The sequence below is a fragment of the Aotus nancymaae genome, unplaced genomic scaffold (assembly GCF_030222135.1).
Source record: "Aotus nancymaae isolate 86718 unplaced genomic scaffold, 86718_ANA_hifiasm-v0.15.2.pri h1tg000007l, whole genome shotgun sequence".
In the NCBI taxonomy this organism is placed as follows: Eukaryota; Metazoa; Chordata; class Mammalia; order Primates; family Aotidae; genus Aotus; species Aotus nancymaae.
Window position 1 is genome coordinate 42,094,254 of NW_026988418.1, and position 6,416 is coordinate 42,100,669.

The 6,416-nt window shown below is 35.0% G+C and overlaps 1 pseudogene; it reads left to right on the plus strand.

Moving 5' to 3' along the window:
- Positions 1–1,417: 1,417 nt before the first annotated feature.
- Positions 1,418–1,906, plus strand: LOC105710406 (large ribosomal subunit protein uL23-like; annotated as a pseudogene).
- The last annotated feature ends 4,510 nt before the right edge of the window (positions 1,907–6,416 follow it).

The window sequence follows — 6,416 nt, forward strand, 5'->3', positions numbered from 1 at the left end:
CAGTGTCTTATGTATTTTGATATACCATTGTTTGAACTTCTGTCTTTAGCTGACGGATTCTCAAATATCCTTGATTTTGGATGTTCAGAACATTTGTGAGAGGGGTTTCTGGGAGGACTCTCTTTTTGCCCTAGCAAAAAAGCAAAATCAATGTTTGGGTGACTGTAAGTCTCAATGTGTAAGAACATCTTTTCGTCTAGGTTTTATTTCTGCTCTTTATTGAAGACAAACACACACCAAAAAGAAAAACAAAACTTTTGAGAGAAACTAATTTTCTTTGGCAAGAGTATTACTTAATACTTTGGCCTCCGAAAGCTACCCAAGCTAGTACTTGGACTCCTGTGCTAATTGTTCAGCTTACATATCATTGTATAGAGACTGTTTATTCTGTACCAAACTGATCTCAAAGTGCTACACTGAAAATAAATTGGTTACTGTTTTTCTTCATAAAGTTCTGCATTTGGCATCTTCACTCTTTCCAAAATGTATCTGTACATCAGAAATGTCACTACTCCAAGTGTCTTTTTAGTGTGGCTTTAGTATGGCTTCTTTTTAATATTGTACATACATTGTATCTTTGTTTTATGGTAATAAATAATAAAAATGTAGACTTTAGGGCGTGTGCCTGTAATCCCAGCTACTCAGGAGGCTGAGGCAGGAGAATTGCCTGAACCCAGGAGGCGGAGGTTGCGGTGAGCCGAGATCGCGTCATTGCACTCCAGCCTGGGTAATGAGCAAAACTCCGTCTCAAAAAAAAAAAAAAAAAAAAAAAAAAGTAGACTTTATATTTTGTACAAAATGTCCTATGTACATAATTTAAAACGTTCATAGAAACAGCAATTATAGGTATGTGGCACAATTACTTTTCTTTAGAAAATATCTGTAACTTTATGCTTTAGTGAAATGTTAAGTACCTACATATTTTTTAACATTTTGTAAATCAAAACTTTTTGTTTTGACATTGTTTATGAAGAGAAACTTGATACACTTGCCATTTAATATGCTTTTTTATCTAATTTTCAAAAACCACAAAACAGTTTATCATATGGACTAAATAAAGAACATGTAAATTTTAAAAAAAAGACGAAAGGTGGGGATATCTTTCTACTTATTGGTTCCCTGTGCCTGTTTTTACCTTGGTCTCTTCATTAAACACTCTTCAATTACCCTTTCTGACTACACCAAGTGTTTGTTTGTTTGTTTTTAATTTTTGCCTAGATCCCGTCTGACAATCTTGTTCATAAAAGACTTTCACTGTAGATATTCTCAAGGTCTTCTTGTTTTTCTTTCCTTTTTGTTTTTTCCTGCAGTGGTTTTTAATCTTTTTTCTATGGCTTCTTTTAGTAACCATCCGTCGAGAATATTTTTGCATTTTTAGCATTGATTCCTTAAAAAAAAAAAATCGCCTTTTCGCAAGATGGCACCGAAAGCAAAGAAGGAAGCTCCTGCCCCTCCTGAAGCTCCTGCCCCTCCTGAAGCCGAAGCCAAAGCGAAGGCTTTAAAGGCCAAGAAGGCAGTGTTGAAAGGTGTCCACAGCCACAAAAAAAAGAAGATCCGCATGTCACCCACTTCCCAGTGGCCCGAGACACTGCGACTCCGGAGGCAGCACAAATATCCTCGGAAGAGCGCCCCCGGGAGAAACAAGCTTGACCACTCTGCTATCATCAAGTTCCCGCTGACCACTGAGTCCGCCATGAAGAAGATAAAAGACAACAACACACTTGTGTTCGTTGTGGACGTTAAAGCCAACAAGCACCAGATCAAATAGGCTGTGAAGAAGCTTCGTGACATGGATGTGGCCAAGGTCAGCACCCTGATTCGGCCTGACGGAGAGAAGAAGGCATGTGTTCCACTGGCTCCTGATTACGACGCTTTGGAGGTTGCCAACAAAATTGGGATCATCTAAACTGAGTTCAGCTGGCTAATTCTAAATATATTTTTCCACCATAAAAAAAAAATCAAACTCACACAAAACTGTCAATCATAACTTTTGATAAGCATGAAAAAGCCAATATTAAAATCTAGGTTAGGTATAGACAAAAGTAATAAACAGTATTAATTATACTTGTTGTAAAGACCTTCTAGATTTTGTGTCCTGTTTCATTATATCCTCAGGTAAGCAGAAGGCTTAAATGCTTACATGGTTAAAATTACCAGATTTCCTTAGTGAATTGTTTTTTAAAACATATTTAATAAAACCCAAAATAAATTATTCTTCATTATATACTAAAATATAATATTTTATATTTAATATATTAATATATGTTAAATGTTTAATTAAATATGAGTTAATATTTCTATTGAATATATACTGTTATTTATTACATTCTTCTTTTATGTTTAATCAAAGTAAAATGAATATTGTACTATCATGTGAAGTAGGACTCGTGTCATTTTTTCAAAATTACAATTGTCTTACTATAATTTATTTAATAGTTTATGTTTTCTCCACTTTGTTTGCAATATCAACTCTATCATAAACTAAATTTCCATATGCCTTTTCTTTCTCTTTCCTCCCTTCCTTCCTTCTTCTTCTGTCTTCTCTCTCCTTCCTTCCTTCCCTCCCTCGCTCCCTCCCTCCCTCCATCCCTCCTTCCTTCCTTCCTTCTCACTACAACCTTCACCTCTTGGGTTACAATTCTCCTGCCTCAGCCTCCCCAGTGGCTGGGACTACAAGTGCATGCCACCATGCCAGGCTAATTTTTGTATTTTTTTAGTAAAGATGGGGTTTCACCATGTTGTCCAGGCTGGTCTCGAATTCCTGACCTCATGATCCGCCCACCTCAGCCTCCCAAAGTGCTGGGATTACAGGCATGAGCCAATGTGCCCCACCTGCCTATTCTTTCCATTGTTAATTTTTCTGTCCTCACTCAAACCACCATTTAATATAGACCTATAATAAGTCCTGATAGCTATTTGGACATATCTACTTTACTTTGTTTGTTTTCCTTAAGAATGCCTTTGCTATATTCATGATGCTTAGTGTTTCCAGCCAAATTTTAAAGTTAGACTGTCAACCACTATACAAATATGTTGGCATTTTAATTCGAATTGCATTGAATCTGTTAATTACTTTGCAAGAACTGACATCATTGTGATACTGAAATTTTTAGTATCTCCTAAACATTCTTTAATGGCTTTAAATAATGTCTCATAATTTTCTGAGTATTATAAATATTTACACATCTAGGTATCTCATTTTGTTTTTCTACTGCAATCTGTAGGTTTCAAAAAATTATATACTCTATTAATACACTTGGGTATTAATTTGTATCCAGTTGCTAAATCTTCTCATTAAATAAAATAATTCATTTACAACTTTTCTTGCATTTTCTATGAAATCTAGTTGTATATTTTTCTATGTAGATAATAATGCCATCACAAATAAAGCATATGTTTCTAGCATCCTGGCAGTTTTCATATGAATAATTATAATGTCATTTAGTTCTAGTTTTAAAACTTCCATTTTGATTTATTCACTGACAAATAAGTTATTTAGAACTTTAAAAAAGAGTCATTGCTATTGTTGCATCTTATTCCTAATTTATCATTTCTTTATTCATATTTTCAAGAATTGCGTATTTAAAATATAGTATCAGTAAAGGTACAATCATGATGTAGTAATCATCTGTTATTTGACAGGGAAGCTTCAAAATAAAGAATTACTTAGTACTTAGTTTAATACAAAATGATTACCAAAGAAATAAAACCTTGAACAGCCTCCTTTACCAACCAAATAATGCTGTGTCTCCTGAATGCCACTTTCTCAATTAATGGAGTCATCATTTATCTTGAGGACCAATTAAGGAACCTCTATTATTTTTATAGACCATTTTTTCTCATCTTATCAAGTCATCAAATAGTGAAAATTCTAGGCCCATCCAATCAAATTTTCACATTGCCACCTAAGTAATATTTTAGAAATGCGAGTTTGATGATTTCTCTCTACTGTTATAATATCGTTGAAATATTATAATATCTCAATGGCTTCTTCTTCCCTTGAGGATAGAGATCTTTAATCTGCCATAAAAGAATCTCTAATGTCTGGCTGAACCTGGATTATCACCCACTTTCTGCCTTTTCTACACTGAAATATTTGCCATGTACTAATACACAATGGGCTTAGGCATGTATTTGTCCTGCAATCTATCTTTCACAAGATTTTTAAATATATTGGTTCTTTGTATTCCTATACTCAACATGGAGAAGTTTCACTCTTTTCCCCACCTTTCTTTTCTGACAAATTTATAGCTGACTTATTCTGTTACTATCTTCAATTTAAGTTAAGCTGTTTGCTCAAGGTTATACATAAAAAGTTATAGATTCAATTGTACTGCTTAGTTTTCTGGTCTTTTAACTATGCTATTATCTGAAGGACAGAGAGACTCCACACCATAGCATACATAATGGAGAAGTAATTGTAAAGGACACTTTGTTAAGAGTTTCACAAGTTTTAAAAAGAAGCACAGCTTCTTTTAAAAAAAATGAAATTGTACTCAGAAACTCAATATGTAATATCTACTCTTCTTCCAGCATCCTGGGTGTAGCAATTTGAAAAAACAATGCTGTATTTGTTTTTGTTATAGCATTAGAAACTATAGAAACCTGCATGCCTACAAATCATTTGCGGGATAATAGCAACTGGGCAGACAGCTTAAGAAAAACAGGAAACGATCCTCATCATACTTTAAATATTAATCAAAACAATTTTTCTAGGAAGATTTATGTTGAAGCTCAACAAAATGAGTCATATCCGATCCAGAAAGAGCCAGGAATATGGGAGAAGAAAGTGTCAATTTAGGATTCATTCTACTACAGGGAGGAAGGTTATGTAATTACAACAAAAATAAATTATATAAAGCATAACAGAATCATATGCTATATCCTTATAAAAGACCTAACTATTCCAAAGTTTCATGGCTTCATTATTTTATCATATTTTGACACATTCTTGCAGGATTATTTGTCCATGTATTCAAAGCCAATAAAAACAGGTGATAGTTTAGCTGTATATCCTGACTTTGAAAACACATTGTTTTCCCCTCTTTGTGGGTGGGGAGTTTGTATTTTGTAATGATAAGAGGTTAAGCTTTATTAGTTAGACATAGCTATAAACCTCAACTGTGACATTTACCAAATGTTGACCTTGGGCAACTTGCTTAGCTAAGATTATTTCCCTGCTTCTGTAAATGCAAATAATTATATCTATGTAATATGATTGCCACAAGGATATGGCATAAGGATGAATAAAATTGGATATCAACTAAAAAGTGATAAAAAACTGACAAAATTAAAACTAGCTTATAAAAAAGGAAATGTATTTAGAGGTTCTCATAACTCTTAGGTGTAGCAACAGCTTTGCTTCAGATGGTACCTGACCCAGGTTTCAAGCAATGTTACCAGGACTTGGGTATACTCTACACAGTCTAGCACATTTCCCTTGTACCAGTCACATTCACAGCTTTCCCTCCATTTATCATATAAAAATACACTCATAGGTCCTCATATCCTTTCCTATTCATCCTGTAGAAAGTTCAGTAAAAATAATAGATCTTGAGTTTAGGCATGTGTAGCAAAAGTCATAAAATACACATTGATTGAACAGTCTTAGATTATATGCTACTCTTAGAACAATTCACCACAACCAGGGCAATGCAATAATCAGATTGACTTGGGCCTGCATCACATTGTCCATCGTTGGATTGGGTGGCTGACCACTATTCTTCTTAGATATTGTAAACCGAGAGACTGAAATGAATCCCTGAATAGATATTAGACAGGGAGAGACAGCTGTTCTAGAAGAGTTAATAGATGCCAGGAAGGGGCTGGTGAGTAAACAAAAACATCCTATTTTATATAAAGAGGTTAACTCTGTAACTGCATATCTGACAGGTCTCAGTATGCGACACTATCAAATAACAACCTATCAAACAAACAAACAAATCAAACACTACTCCATATTTGTAACACTTCATCCTCCCTGAAATTTTTGGTTTTAAGAATAATGATCATAAGCAGTAGACTTCTTTAGTTTTGACTAGGTTTTCATTGAGGTTTTTCTTGTGGTTAGTAGGGTAGCATTTATGATTCTCTTCCTTAAACAATGAGGTTCATCAAATAAAAAATATAAATAAGCCAGGCACGGTGGCTCAGGTCTATAATCCCAGCACTTTGGGAGGCCGAGGCGGGTGGATCACGAGTTCAAGAGATCGAGACCATCCTGGTCAACAAGGTGAAACCCTGTCTCTACTAAAAAAAAAATACAAAAATTAGCTGGGCATGGTGGCGCACGCCTGTAGTCCCAGCTACTCAGGAGACTGAGGCAGGAGAATTGCTTGAACCCAGGAGGTGGAGGTTGCGGTGAGCTGAGATCACGTCATTGCACTCCAGCCTGGGTAACAAGAGCGAAACTCCGT